The sequence below is a fragment of the Vanacampus margaritifer genome, chromosome 13, assembly GCF_051991255.1.
Source record: "Vanacampus margaritifer isolate UIUO_Vmar chromosome 13, RoL_Vmar_1.0, whole genome shotgun sequence".
Classification (NCBI taxonomy): domain Eukaryota; kingdom Metazoa; phylum Chordata; class Actinopteri; order Syngnathiformes; family Syngnathidae; genus Vanacampus; species Vanacampus margaritifer.
The window spans coordinates 19,879,342-19,896,099 of NC_135444.1; the positions used below are offsets into that span (position 1 = coordinate 19,879,342).

The 16,758-nt window shown below is 37.1% G+C and overlaps 1 long non-coding RNA gene across 1 annotated transcript; it reads right to left on the reverse strand.

Annotated features, from left to right (window-relative positions):
- Window positions 1-767: 767 nt before the first annotated feature.
- LOC144062285 (uncharacterized) lies at window positions 768-1,424 on the reverse strand. Its single transcript, XR_013296373.1, has 3 exons — window positions 1,206-1,424; window positions 968-1,107; window positions 768-881 (listed from the first exon to the last, which is right to left on the reverse strand). It is a non-coding gene; the product is annotated as an uncharacterized LOC144062285 (long non-coding RNA).
- Between the last annotated feature and the right edge of the window lie 15,334 nt (window positions 1,425-16,758).

Below are 16,758 nucleotides of genomic sequence, written 5' to 3' on the forward strand. Positions count from 1 at the left end.
CGCTGCAGTCTGTATTTTCGTCATTTTCTGCCACATGGCCTTAAGGGTGATTCTATGAAAGATGATTTATAATTTGTGATCGAAACACCCAAACGCATTCGGACAGCTCGGACAGTTCTAAACCTTGAGTAAGCAAGCGCTTCCAAGAAGTAGATCCTGCATTTCCCATTGCAGCTTGTGCTTTTCAAGGTGAGTTACATTCAGTGCCCTTCGGCAGCTTTTTATTAAAAACTTATTAGTAAATAAATGAATAAATAACAGTAATGGCCTTGGTTGTCTGGCATGTTTTAGTTTTCTCTGCAAATGAAGCTATAGCACGGAATGTGTTTACCCACATTGGTGCAGTGTTGAAAAAAGAAACGCGACCTTTCTGAATGCGCGTTGAGCGGACACCAATGCGACTTTATCAGCGGATGTTTACCGAGCTTGGCCAATTTTAAGATTGTAACGTGTGCAACAACAGGGGGTGAAAGATTCTGTCATTTCGTCGACCGTTCAGTGGCAACCGTATTCCAACAAATGCAGCAAAGGAACTTGATTTCCTTTATAAAATGCATTTTATGCTAATACAGAGAACTGGCATATCCTGGTTTCCATCCTGACACAAGCCTCATTGCACTCGTTTTCGAATTTGGCTCATCTCGCAATTCTTTTTTTTTTGTTGTTGTTTCTGGAGAGCTCAGTATTGTTCATTCGGTAATTTTACCGATTTGACATGTCATCATCATTGCTCTCCCTTTTTTTTTTTTTTTTTTCATCTCGCAATTCTAATGAACTCATCACTTTGATTTGAGGTCCAGTTTCTCTTCTGGGGATGTTTGATGCTGGCATTGTTTGGTGCTCTTTGGTTTCACGGCAGGTCAGGGTGGCATGAGAATGACCTGGCAGGTGGGGTCAGGGGTCACGGGGTCGGGGCGACGCTCACGTACAAGAGTCGCGTTACACACGGGGGAGACTGAGGACTGACCTTGTCATTCACAGTCGACAGATCAGAGCGGCCAAGCGTTACCTCGACTGGCCGGGCAAATCTCTCAACGCAGAGCAGAGTCAGACCATCATCTTCATCATCATCATCATCATCATCATCATCGATCTAAGGTTACTTGTCTGTAGGACGATTGAAATCATAGTTCACATTATGGGGATGGTTAACTTTTTTTATATTTATATATTTTATATATACATATGTTTTTTTTTCGAATTACCTCATATCCAAATCAGGATGGTCCACGGTGCAAGGGATAATGTTTTCCTATTTATTTGGTTGCTTGTTGTTGTTCCAACATGCCAAATGATTTACCTGTGAACAGTAAACGGGCACACACACTCAGATTCATCGGGCTTCAGGATCCGACAGTTTAGCATGAAAGCAAAGGTGAAACTAAATCTGTAAATTGCAGAGCAGGGAAAGGAGGGAGAGAGAGAGAGAAAGAGAGAGAGAGAGAGAGAGAGAGAGAGAGAGAGAGAGAGAGAGAGAGAAACAAGGGTGACAGGGATAGACAGAGCGCTGTTATCAGACCAGGTCCGCGTGTAACCTCATCCCCCGGCTTGTGTTTCCTGATCAGGTCACCTGACCAAAACCTTGGCCTGTGATTGGATGATTGGCTCGAGCAGTCAGGTAATGGTGTAAGGTGAGTGTGTGGGAACAGGAGAGGGTGATAAACCTGGTGTTTGTGCGCTGTATGTGTGTGCCAAGCGCGTTAAAAAGACTTTTTTCCACAGCAGCCATGCGACCCAACCCACTACTGGCCTTTCCTTAAAAGTTGTATGCAAATTTCTCTCCGAAAAAAAAGAGATTCATTTAGCAAACACAAAATAAGTGGGAGGTTGAGAAGCAAAGTGTAAAACAAACCATGAAATCGTACCTCGGCTTGTTTAGCATTCTGCTTCGTTTATGATGAATTACTGTAAGTCCCATTTACATTTTAAAGACAAATGTATCCTAGCATCTATTTTTGACAGCATAATACAAAGGGTTAGGGTTGTATACAACAAAAAAAAATTCAGACTACGAGTATATTTGACGAGTCACCGATACCAAGTACCGTACTTTTGATGCATTAAATTTCCCCACAAAACAATGGCAGATCGTTTTAAAGGCAAACCTACAGTATATAGTTGTTGTGTGTGGGAGGGATTGTCGGTCAGTGGGAAGGGATTTTCTGGGAACTGCACACCACATAACATTTCTTTCTCTTTCTCTCTCTCTCTCTCTCTTTCTCTCCTTTTCTTTCTCTCTCAGTTACTCACACACTCACACGCACACAAACACACACAGAGGCCTGATTAATTGTACCTAATTAGCAATGCTAATGACCAGGTGTCTGAGAATCAGCCAGTTTCTTCCAGCGAGAGGGACTGAGAGGGGTTCGTGTGTGTTCGTGTGTATGTGCGTGCGTGTGTGTGTGTTAGAGCAAAACCTAAAGAACTCAAAAAGTTTTGTTTTTTTTATTTTAATTTTATTAATTTTTTCCTCTACTGGTCATAGAAAGTATTAACACGTCACATAAAGAGTAAGAGTAACTTTAAAAACACTTGGGTCAAAAGTAACCCAATTATGGCTAAAAAATGGACCGGGGTCAATTTGACCCAACTTTCTGGGTTGTTTTATACAAAATGACCCAAATTTTTTGACCCCAATTAAAGGATCTGACCAATATTTATGAGTTGTTTTACACTAAAAAAACAATTTCTTGACCCAAACTTGAGTTGAATTGACCCAAGTAGAGGATCGGTCCATTTTTGACCCACAGTTGGGGTTACTTTTGACCCAACTGTTTTTAGAGTGTACTGTCCACTTGATATTTATTTGTATTATTATTTATTTATTTATTTATTTATTTTTTTATTTTTTTTTTATTTTATTTTTTTTTTTTTTTTATTTATTTTTTTTATTATTTTTTTTTTTAATTTTTTTTTTTTTTTACTTGTTAAAAAATAGTGACCAACCCGCCACAAAAAAAAAAACACCCCGGCTCTATACTAACTGCCTACGTGCTGTATAGGTCTAACCTGTACGTATGCGTATATTTTATACAGTAGTCTGCTCGCAAGATGGGAGGAGCAAGATGGCCGCCCTGTCGCTTCAACGGCTTGCACAGGCGTGTATGTGCTATCGATTATCCAGCCATATATTCTTCTTTTTTCTTTTCTTTTTTAAGTCATGTTGGATCTTTGCTAATGGACTTGCATAAAACTAAGACAAGCTTCGGATTAAGGGATTTCAAATATTTGTTACACACATTCACTTCCTGAGCCCGAGTCTCATGACAGACACAGGAAAACAGAGCAGCCGTTGGCCCGTGAGTGTGCGCGCGTCCGTGTGACAATAATGAGCAAGATGCATCAGTGAGCTGTGTCATCCAAGGGCACTGTTGGGAATTTGGGAAGTGGATGATTTGGGCTCACACACCTCCTGCTGTTTCCAACAAATTCCTCCAGAGGTGGTCTTCTTTCACCCCTTCAACTCACAACAAAACAAGAAAGATTCTAAAAGCACAAAAGCTGCTCGGATGGAATTCATCAAAACAGAACGGAAATGGGTAACATTTCCATCAACTGCATGATTCATTTGTCTGCCTGTTTATGAACTTCAATTTTCGCTTCACTCCTGTAACTGATACGCTCAAAAGATATCAGTCACAATACTGTGTATCATTTAAAAATAAATAAAAATAATCAATATACCCCAAATTCCAAGACGCTTTTATTGCTTTTTTCAAAAATCGCGTCAGGCGATTACATTTTTTTAATTTTAGCAAATCACTGACTTTACTAGTTAAGTCGCGATTAATCACAAATGTTATATCTGTTCTAAATGTACAATCATTTTTTCCCTAGGTTTTCATACTCTTGTTAACAAAAGTGGGGGAAAAATAAACTACTAGAAATAGTTCAAATGAATTTTTGACGTCTATACCCGTCAATGGCAGTGAATGAGTTAAAAAGGCTTTTTATCGATATTTTTTTGCCCACCAAATTTGAAGAGCACCTCGTGTTAATTCTTTCTCCATTTAATGTTGATCCACTGCACGCTCTCTTCCTCTTTTCCAATAAATTAATTATTTGCATCATTTAAAATGAAAAAAATGACCCCAATATTTTGACATGAAGAAATATTCTTAACCCCTGGGCGTTATTTGACCATTTTTTGGCTTTTTGTTGGTTCTGACCAAGCCATTTCAAAATAAAATAACGCCCAGGGGTTTTAATGTCATACGCAAACATTTCTTAACTCTTTGACTGCCAGACGTTTTCAGAAACGGGTTGTCCCCGGTGCCAGCCGATTTTAAGCATTTTGACTGATCTTTCAAGGTCCATAGAAAATTATGTGTTTGGACTATGGAAACACACATACTACCAGATGAAAGATTGGACTCTCATCTTTAATCAGAAAAAAAAGTTTGTTTCTACCTTATTCCGTTCTTCAGTAATCAACAATAGAAAATGGTTAGTTTCACCTCTGTTTTGGAAAAAAACGTCTTTTAACGTCTTTGGCACTCCTCCATAGGATTTTACTAAACGTTATTTAACGTTTTTGGCAGTCAAAGAGTTAAATGCGCCACGTTTAACGTGACCATCCGCTGTCACGCTAAACGATCACCTTCGGTCAAAATTCATTCATGACTAACGCGATCATTTTTTGTGATTAATGAGTTCATGCTTTAACTTTGACAGCACTAGTACACAAACAAACCGTGGTGCTGATCAAATAACTGGACCGAAACTTTCCGCCTCACATAGACTGTACTCGACAAGGTTGGATGTTATTGGATTCAGACGTAAACAATGAACTCTGGTGCTGGTTCACATTCACTGCGTTCGAAGGAAGCTACGGTCTGATTTAATTTGGCAAGGATTGCGGCTGGACCGGCGGCCGCATCGGCGCGAGCCAGGGATCACACATGCTGCTTAAAAGGATTAATTGGAAAAGGTATTCATTTCATTCAGGCCATGTGAACAGTAACAGACGGTATAGCAGCAGACCGCAATCTTGGCCGGCGCGCGCGTCTGTGGAAATGGCGTGAGATTCGGTACCACAAGTATCAGCAATTCACTAAGTGGTCCGGTTGGAGTGACAGAATGACTAAATGGTCCAAAACGGACAAACAAAGATCCATATGCCAACGCTGTGCATATGCCAGCTCCCTCTCACTCGCAGCGGGCCAAGTCAAATCTTGTTGCTAGGTTTTACATGCTGGCAGGAATCCAAGCTACTCATGCATTGAAGTGCCCTGTTGGACTCCCTCTCACACACACACACACACACACACACACACACACACACATCATATTTATCATGCAAAGCAAAAAGCAACCATTGATGCGCAAGCCAGAGTGAACATTTTTAAGACCGGAAAAAAAGGGGAGAAGGGCAGGCAGAGAGGGATGGAGTCGAATTTCAAATTTTCTTGGCTGTCACAAGTTACAAGACTGAACGTTTTATAAAGTTAAAGGACAGCAAACCGGACTATAATGTGATTATCAATTAGGAGAAACAGTTCATGTGAAATGTGTAACGTACCCTTTTTGAGGGTTTAACGTCCGTAAAATAAGTGTTGGAAGAGAGCAAATGCAAGCAATCGCGACTTGTGGACGTTATTTCAATTTTCAAACTATCAACAGCGGAATAGAGAAATGTCCTCAGTATTTATCTTAGAGATTCGCATAAGAGGAAGTCAACCTCACTAAAGATGAGTCAACTAAAATACTGGTTGAATAAAATAAACTTAAAACCAACTTCTTTGGTAGAGAATTCACTTAAAGAATGTACATTGACAACATTTACACACATTAACAGAAGACGCTTTAAAGTAAAGAAATAAAAGTAGCTTTAAAAAATGACTCAATGACTGTGAAATTAATCAAAGGTACGGGAGAAATTAAAAGTTTTTAACCTGGATTTAGAAGCTTTTACACTCATCGCTGATTTCCTTTTCTGTTGGAAGTTTATTCATGTGCATGCATCATAACATCTAAATGCTACTTCACCATGTTTGCTTTGATGTCTGGGCAGTTAATATATAGAAAATGGATGGATGGATAGTTTTGCATGATGATGGAATGTCTGGTTTTCAATCGTTATACTTTAAATGACAAGGTCCCCATTGCCAATTGTGATTTTTTTTTTTTTTTTTTTACATTAAGCTGACCTTAGCTCATTCACTGCCATTAATTCATAAAAAAAAAATTCAAAAAGAATATTAAAAATTAGGGGCAACAGGCGATTACATTTTTTTTATCGTAATTAATCGCATGACTTCACCAGTTAACTCACGATTAATCACACATTTTATATTTGTTCTAAATGTACAATAAAAAAGTCTAGGTTTTCATACTCTTGTTAACAAAAGTGGAAAAAAAATGTTGAACTAATAGAAATAGTTCATATGATTTTTTTACGTTTATAGCCGTCAATGGCAGTGAATGATTAATTAAAAAAAAAAATTTAAAAAAAAGATTATTAAAAATTCGGGGCATCGGGCGATTAAAATTTTTAATCATAATTAATCGCATGACTTCACTAGTTAACTCACGATTAATCACACATTTTATATTTGTTCTAAATGTACAATAAAAAATTCTAGGTTTTCATACTCTTGTTAACAAAAGTGGAAAAAAAATGTTGAACTAATAGAAATAGTTCATATGATTTTTTTACGTTTATAGCCGTCAATGGCAGTGAATGAACATTTTTTTTTTAAAAATTTAAAAGATTATTAAAAATTTCGGGGCATCAGGCGATTAAAATTTTAAATCGTAATTAACCGCATGACTTCATTAGTTAACTCACGATTAATCACAAATTTTATATCTGTTCTAAATGTACAGTAAAAAAAAAAATTGTGGTTTTTATACTCTTGTTAACAAAAGTGGGGGAAAAGCTAAACTAATGGAAATAGTTCAAATGAATTGATGACGTTTATAGCCGTCAATGGCAGTGAATGAGTTAATATGAGGAATGTGTAAAATATCATATTTTTTAATGTTTGGAAGTATTTGCGAAAGTTTAATATCCATCCATTTTCTATAGCAAGAAGAACATAAAGTTGAGATGTTATACCCGGAAACCCAGAATGTGAGACCAACATGTTAACCACTAGCTCACCGTGACGATAAACATTTGAAGCTAAAATCAGAGCAATGTGATTATTTGCAAAAAAATGTGCCCAATGATCTATTCCAAAAATTTGGCAAAAAATATGACTTTTGTCATTGTGTCCAATAAAATTGTATATATCACTCCGTATAATCCTGGGAAAATGAAATTTATCTTCCTGCTAGAATAAAAAAGCTAATTTAGTTATCTTTAATAGAACTTGGACATATGCCACACCTGGTTGAGGTCAAAGCTCTCAACATGTCGGTTAAGGCCCTTTAAATCCATTAGCTCAATCTTACTCTTGACTGTAAGACATCAGAGTCAACATTGACTTCTATGCAACTCGACTCAACTCAATTGGGGTTTTACGTACAATAGATCAAACACAAATACTCTAAACACGCTAATATTGACTCAATACGAAGCCATTGATACACTATAGGGCACACACATGTGTGTGTGTCAGTGTGTGCGTGTGTGTGTGCGCGCTCGCTTCCAGTTTGGGCTGGGATTAGCATCATTACAAAGAGGCAGCAGCTGCTTCAAACAGCAAGTAAACATGGAGAGAGAGTGCACGTTTCCAGTGTATTTGTGTGTACATTAGGCCAGGTGTTAATAGCAATCGCTGGGTTGAGGAGTGACGTCATCTTAAAAAAAACACACACACACACAAGCAAGCAAAAATTTACCTTCATGGATCAGGTTGGTGTGGGGACAACAGTGATCTAAAAATTGAGACACATTTTATTTTATCAAGGCTTTTCACATAAACGTTTTCATGACCAACAAAACTGACATAACTAGTGATACTTGCACCCGTTGCTCTGAATCTGGACGACGTAGTGCTGATTGGTGGGTGGATACTCCCATCTAGTGGTGATTTAGTATATTTAAAAAATATGTATATATGCTAAATGTAATGTTTGGATTTGGCGTTTAGTAGCAAATTATTCGATATCAAAACACTGATTTCAAAAGAAATAATAATAATAATAATGTTCTCCATTACAATGAGATGATGAATCATTGTATGTTGTCTCCCTAATTTTAACATTTAATTAGCAGGTGTTGTCTTCTTTTTAACTCAAGTTAAACATAAAGATAAACAATATGTTGCCTCTAAAATAAATACATAATAACATTATGAAAAATATATTTTTAAAAAAATGAGAAAAAATAAGTAATGAGCCTGACTTTGTTATTTTACTCTTAGAACATTTACCACAAAAAAATGGATGTCCTTTAAATAAGTTCCCTTTTTTTTTAAGAAAATAAGTTTTCTTTTCTTTTTTTCCATTTGAAGTGCATACATACCATTTTATTGACAGGCTTATAAAATGACAGAATTTTACTTCTCATCTTAAAAGCCCCAGCAATGTGCTTGGTCAGGAAATACTTTTATACACTATTATTGTAATAATGACTAAATCAGTTGCTGTTGAGAATTCTAAGATTTCACACTTGTAGCTGCGGTCTAAAAACAATTTAAACTTCATTTAAATAATACGAATAGTCGTGAAGAAAAAAAAAGTTACATGAAGAGCTGAGGCCATTCAATTAATTAGACTTTTGTCAAATAGGCCACACACCAACACGCACACGCCTCGAGATAGGCACTTTTCAAAAGCCCCCGTTTCCTTTTCTTTCCTGCTTGGTCTGTTATGATTAACTGTTGGGGCGGTGGGGAGGGGTTGGAGGTGTGGGGGGTGGCATGCTGCCTCTTTAGAGAACAAGATATGGGGACTGTGGTGATGAAAAACGTACACGAGGCAGAGGAAGGTAAGACAGATGTTTGGTCTGGACCTTATAGAGGTAACGGCTAAACATGCTGGTCTTTCTGTCTCTCAACACAAACATTTGGTTCTGGAAGTAACAGAGAGACACAGACGCCCCCCAACTAAATAATTTGGACACTCAATGACCTCAAAGACTCTGCGCCAAAGAAATAAATTTTGTTGTAAGCCGGTGGGGAAAATGATGATGATGACATTTTTATTGATGAATAATGTAAGCTAAATTATCTTTACCGTAGTTCATATACAGAAACACATTCTCTCTCACACACACATAAAAAACACACACCCGAAGTAGCAACAGTGGTGATATCAGTTGGAACTCCAGCGAATGAAGATAAGCGAAGTTGTGAAACGAACTGAGCAAATCTTTACACTTCAGCTCATATCTAAGCTGTTAGATGATAACGTCCGCCTGTCGCACACTCGCAATTTCAGCCCGCGTTGGTGGTCTTTCTTTTCCCCTCCCCTCCTCGCCCTCACTTGTAGATTAACCAACTGACTGACTGGTATGTAAAGCTCAATTCCGAGACGTTAGTCAGACTGTAGCTGAGAGTTAATCTTCACTCCCCGCCAATCCTGACTTTTAGGTTTGAAGATCAATATGAGATCAACATCTTAGCGTTTACTTATTTCCAGGTCTTGACATTAGGATCTGATCCACAATTTAGAAGATAACACATTTTGTTTTGTCCAATAAATAGCTCTGGATGTTTACACTCCATTTAAGATTTGGGTTTTGTATCGTAATACTATTCTGAAGTGCAAACAACGTGAAAACCAGAGAGGCGTCTACTAGGAACCCTCCAAAGTTAGCTTAGCGCTAGCTTGCTGGTACGACAGACACAACATGGATGAATTTAAAACTTTACCAAAAGCATAACAAAACAAAAAACACATCCTAGGTTCTGTCCACTGACTTATATATGAATGGACTAACAATATCGCTTACCCACCGTAGAGAGAAGGGAAGCTACCGGCGGCCATCTTACGTTGCCACTCGCTAAGCCTGCCTGACTATAATACAATGATTTCTCCGCAGCGTTTTCACGTTATTTTCTGTCTCTATGGCAAAAATGCTACCATGTATGGCATACGGTTGTACCAATAAATCTGGGGGAAAGAAATTCCATCGCTAAAAAGATGTTTTTAAATTTTCTCTTATAGGGTATATCTTTGATGGCTACTCAAAGATTTGCCTGCATCATGTTGTCAGATCTATCAACAACCAAATGAAAAGAAAGCACATCAGGTGAAAATTCACTTCGAAATGTAAACAAACATAACCTCTGAGGATCCTAGTGTAAAAAAAAATGCACTTATAAAAGTGTTTTCATAAAAAAATAAATATAATAAATAACAGTGACAACGTAAAATGGCTGCCTTGGTAAAAACGCTTTGGACAACATGTGTGAAGCACTATTTAAGTGCACTCCGTTTATGATCAAATTAGATTTTTATTGTTTTGTTTTTTGATTAAACTATTCGCATTGATGGTTTGGTATACGGATTTGCGCATGCGGATTTTGAGTGTGAATCCAAGCTATAGTATCCGGGTTGGGAAACAACCAAAGCTGAGAGAAAATGTCAGATCAGCTATTTAGAGAAATATTTGCCATATTTGCCGTAAACATTTCATCTGTCAATTTAAACGAAGATGCAACCAAAACAACATAGATGAGAAGACAATCAAGCTTAAATCAAGCACACATTTGACCTGCTACTGCTAAAGACTACACTTATACACATCGTAACTGGAATTCACGAGTTCCCAATCACTCCGGAGGATAAACGTAACTTCTGCGCAAGACGAGACATATTAACCAGTACCTCTGTGGCTGTGCGGCTGCAGGTGTGCATTACGCGTGTGTGCATGTGTGTGTGTTGGGAGTGGCCAACATTCTCTCCTGGTGCTGGAGCAGAACAAACAGGGATTAGAGCCACACCAGCATGCAGGTAGAAACAACTCCCCGTTCCTCGTCGAGGACACACAAACAGCCAGCTGCTGTGGCTTACATGATGTCAGGGCCATTAAAGTCATGTAGCAAGAGTGGGGAGACGCGCAGATGAAAGGCTTGTCATTGCAACTATTAGAGGACTTATAATCGCTGATGGACTGACAGGTTTTAGCGCCTCAAGGCGTGGAGGCTGCCGAGGCACACGGTAGAAGATATTTGACGCTACGCTCTGAAAATGAATTTGTTTTCTATGATGATTCAGAGTGATTGTCCATCGCTGTAGTCGTCTTTATGAATGAAATACCACTCTGTCTTCCTGTGCCTTGTTTAAATCCACCAAAATCTCATGACACCACCTGCGTCACAATTTAGACCTGCTTTTTGCGAGTCTAAAATACATAAATCCGATGCATTATTATTTTTTATTATTAAAATAGAGTCTACTTTTTGTCACCAAATAGGCAGGCTCAGGGATGCTAGACTAGACTTGCCCCGGCACCAAAATGAAGATGCACCCGTTTTTACGTTGAACGCATAAGCTAGGGGTGGGTTTTTAAAAAATAATAATAATAATCGACATCTAATTGATTTTCCTTTTTGTAGCCCAATATTGAGTCATAAACCATAAATTTATCATTTTAATATGTCCTATTTTTCGTAAGTTCATTAGAAAATAAAATTATAAAGGCCTAAATGTTTTTGAGGCTTAACTTAGACAATTTAGATTTAGCTAAGACAAGTCAGAATCTTTTAAAATGATATTTACAATTATTGAATTACAATTATGAAAATGGTATTTTTACGTCATCCTTGTTGATGTCAATGTTTGTGTAGCACTTAAATAATGGTAACGTGTTTTTTTAAAATAAAGTAAATCATGATTTATTTATTTTTGACCAGTTACTGCTTGCGCATAATTTTATTTGGAATTTAATGTTTGTGAAGTTTTTATCATGTCCTTAATATTTAAGAAGAGTTGATGTTAACATAAACATATGTTTATTAATCGATGTTGGATTGAATTGAGTTGAAGTGAATCAAAGTTATCTAAGGAAAAAAATTGAAATTGAATCAAATCGATTCAGGAAATTAGTATCGACCCAACGCTCTCATATACACTTCACCTTCCATCTTCAAATCTTGTGCAGACTTTGTGTGATCAACTAAAGGTTTTCTAGATAACATTGGCACACATTTTTGCAGTTGTACGTGCAAAACTGTCAAGCAGCAAATCCAAACGTTCCACTAATTCTGTCGAAAACTACTTCTACCATCTACTTAAACCATGAACCGAGATGTCCATCTGCTAAGATGAACCCGTGTCTAACATGTCTGAACACATAGAAACACACACTCAAGAATCAAAAGCAGCTGCTTTTTCCGTCTCTCCCGAGCTGAGGGGATGTGGCGAGGATAGGGGGCCCAAAAAGCCAAGGTCACTGGGACCGAGCGTTACTATGACAACAGCAAACACACACACATGATATTAACCAGACACATGTTGTGATACTCACAGTTACCATAGTAACTTGATAAAGACACATCTTTTCTTGCTCTTAAATGGAAGGTCATTTTACAATATTCAAACACTGACACTTCCGAATAGTAATTGTCAATCCGTTTCTATGCCTCCATGTTGAGTATATTGATGTAATGGATGCGTTGTTTAGTGTGTGGCCATTCCATTAGGAAAGCTCCTGAAGCTCAAAGAAACAAGTCAGCGCGAGGTGGCGGGGTGTGCCCGTGATTGCATGGAAAATGATTGACGCCTTGTTGGTCACACCTTCTGTATCTGATTGGTTGATATTCCTCAGCCTCTGTGATTTCTTAAAAATCTAATTAGATGTACAAGATGGGGCCAGAGAGGATTTTCCCCCCCCCACAGATCATTTTACTTTTCTTTTTTTTTTTTTTTTTTATTACACAAAATTCCCTTTTTTAAATTAAAAAATTGTACACATCCATTTTGAAAATCAAAAGCAGACCTTGAGAAAATTCCACTTTGTACAATTAACTCATTCGCTATAGACGTCAAAAATTCATTTGAACTATTTCTATTAGTTTAAAAAAAAATAATCCACTTTTGTTAACGTTATGAAAACCTAGTGTTTTTTTTATATTGTATTAGAACAGATATAAAATGTTGTGATTAATCATGAATTAACTAGTGAAGTCATGCAATTAATTATGATTAAAAATAGTACTTGCCTGACGCCCCTAATTTTTAATAATATTTTCTTTAAAAAAAAAAAAAGATTATTAAAAAAAAAAGAAAGAAATCAGGCGATTACAATTTGTAATCGTAATTATTCGCATGACTTCATTAGTTAACTCACGATGAATCACAAATTTTATATCTGTTCTAAATGTACAAAAAAAGTTTGCATACTCTTGTTAACAAAAATGGAAAAAACTAAACTAATAGAAATAGTTAAAATGAATTTTGGACGTCTATAGCTGTCAATGGCAGTGAATGAGTTAACATAACATAACATTTTTAATGTTTTTTTAATCAAATTAAAACAAATAATGAGAATGACTATTATTTTATTATCATGAGAGACTGTTTTATATAGTTTGCATCCCTGCTGTGATGCACTCAAATAAATAGAAATAAATATCTCATATTTGATTAATAAAACAAGCCCGGCAAGGACACCCCCCGCCCCCCTTGAAGTTGTAATTCCGCATATTGACCTGAAGAGGGAGACCAACACCAGACATCCCGTTTCTATCGCAGCCCACATCTGTAGACAGATCTATTGCCAAAACAAAATGGACATCATTTTGAGATCATTTAGAGGCAAAGCCCAAAGACAACCCCCACCCCCCACCCCCACTGAGGCTAATGACCAATTGGCATTTGGCCCACCATCCAGTCTAGAATCCACCCCATTCGTTTTCTAAATTGCTCTGAGGCCGGAGCACTATTTCAGCTCTGCTCCTCGGAGCCTCGTTCCCCGCAGAGAGATAGATGTTAATTCTAATGCAAGCAGACATGAATATACACACATACAAAATGGAATCCAAAGCCGGAGCAAGCAACCATTACGGAGAGACAGGAAGTCTGCACAGCGATGGAGAACTTGTCCTAAGCCTATTAATACTAATAAGGATAGTTGGCGGTAATGATTGAAAGCCACTTAGTGCTGGGGTATACAAAGAGGATCAGCCAAGGCACCGTTAAACAGGCCTGAGGGATTAACTCTGTCCAATACTGTACACGCTGACCAAGAGGGAGGCAGAGCAAGGGAACTTTATTGATACAGCGTATCAAATACAGAAGGCGTCTAAAGCACAACAGCTAAAAGTCAAAGCATCAACAAACAGAACTGAAGACATTTGCAGAGCAAAGAGAAGAAAAAGTGGCATATCAATAAAAGAACGTACATTGACAACATATCTGCAAACGAAAGATTTAAAGACATTTAAAAAGCAAAGGAAAGAAATCAAATGTGGCTTTCTGAAATCGTTTTTTTTTTAAATGCTTCAAAGACCTTCCATCGTTGGTGGAAAAAGCAACGTTTTTAACTGGATTTAAAATCATTTATACTTGGGAGCACATTTCACTTCCGATGACAACTTATTCCATCTAGATGCAGCATAACAGCTAAATGCTGCTTCACCATGTTTGTCACATTCATTTTACTTCAGCTTCGGTACACAAAACCAAAAAATGGCGACCAGCTAAAATCCAATCTTGAACCCAATCTGTCGGGTCAAAATAAGCGACCCAGGCATTACCCGGTGATTGATTTAGGAAAGTCAAAGCATCAACAAACAGAACTGAAGACATTTGCAGAGCAAAGAGAAGAAAAGTGGCATATCAATAAAAGAACGTACATTGACAGCATAAGCACATCTGCAATCTAAAGATTTAAAGACATTTAAAAAGCAAAGGAAAGAAATCAAATGTGGCTTTCTGAAATCGTTTTTTTTAAAATGCTTCAAAGACCTTCGTTGGTGGAAAAAGCAACGTTTTTAACTGGATTTAAAATCATTTATACTTGGGAGCACATTTCACTTTTGATGACAACTTATTCCATCTAGATGCAGCATAACAGCTAAATGCTGCTTCACCATGTTTGTCACATTCATTTTACTTCAGCTTCGGTACACAAAACCAAAAAATGGCGACCAGCTAAAATCCAATCTTGAACCCAATCTGTTGGGTCAAAATAAGTGACCCAGGCATTACCCGGTGATTGATTTAGGAAAACAACCCAGCATTTTTTTTATTTTATTTTTTTAACTGTGTAGCAATTTTAGGAAATTTTAACAATTGTGTTTAATTTGACGTCAACGCAATGTCGTGATTAATTCTGTGTGGTGACAGCACTTAACAAGCACTTGCAAAATGACAGAATAGTTTAGAATACAAGACTGGGACCGCAGCCAGGCATCATTTGGGAACTTTGCCATCCATTTCTTTTGACAAGACATCAGGGGCACGAGCCGCACCACTTTTCATTGCAATCGACTCAGACGTGCGCACGCCTGAAGCACACAGCATTATGAGTCGACTACGGCTACAAACACTTGTCACTACAGACCATGTATGTCCATTTTATCATGTCAAACTCACAGATGTCGATGCCGTGGTGGTTTACGGAGTTACATAAATCAGCGTAAGAGAGATTACCGCAGCAGTCACATGGGAGCGATTGCTGATCTTAGGGCTCGCATACAAACACAGACAGATCGAGGATTAAGCACAGGATTTGCACAGTCAATCTGTCCTATAAAGATGGTGTTTCAGCATCTACTCGGCATATACTATAGTGGAGAAAAACACAATGTAGTTGGAACTTGGTTGAGCTGAAGAGTTCATGTTAAAAGTACTGTTGCACAGTCAGTAATTTAGTTAGCCCACTGAAAGCCCTGTCCATTGACTTCAGCCTGGAAATAGGAATTGTAATTGAACAAAATTGCATAGAACGCGCTCATTCTGATGCAAGAATTGCATCCCATCACGAATGAGTGTTTTTACTCTTGAAATGGAATGGTACAAAAGGTAGAAGTATTATTCTTACAATGAAAACAAAGTTGATATTATCATACTGAAGAAATTTCTATCTCAGCCTTTTTTTTTAAGTTCTCATTTTAACTCATTCACTGCCATTGACGGCTATAAACGTCAAAAATTCATTTGAACTATTTCTATTAGTTTAACATTTTTTTCCCACTTTTGTTAACAAGAGTATGAATGCCTAAAATTGTTTTATTGTACATTTAGAACAGATATAAAATGTGTGATTAATCATTAGTTAACTAGTTAAGTCATGTGATTAATTACAATTCAAAAAAATTGCTTGTCGTCACAATTTCTTTTTTTAATGAATTTATGGCAGTTAATGAGCTATATGTTCAACACGGGATCTCTTTGTAGACGTGCGGATTGATCATCTGGCTCATAAACTTGTAGTTTGGGTTTGAAATACATCATATGTGAAACCAGTCCTGGATCTTATCGGACACATCTTGTAAAAGAGAAAGTACTTTGTGTGCAGAGGTTTTTTGGGGGGTCATTTGTTCGCTGTGTTAAGTTGTAGGGCTGCTCGATTATGAAGAAAATATTAATCACGATTATTTTGGTAATAATTAACATCACGATTAGTACAATCATAAAATTGTTGGTTCATTACAAGAAAACATTTTAACGTTAAAAATATTAAGACAAATCAAATTTTTGGAAACACTATAATTATGTCAGTTCCTTTTGGATGAAACAAAATGTATTAAATTAATTATTTTTTTAAAGGTGCAAATAAATATAAATTGAAACAACTCAAACAACTCAAAATTATTATTAATAATCTTTTTTTATTTTACGATTATACTGATTATGTAATTGTGGAGTGTAATAATTGAAATTGTAATTGAAACTTGATTACAGAAAGCTGTC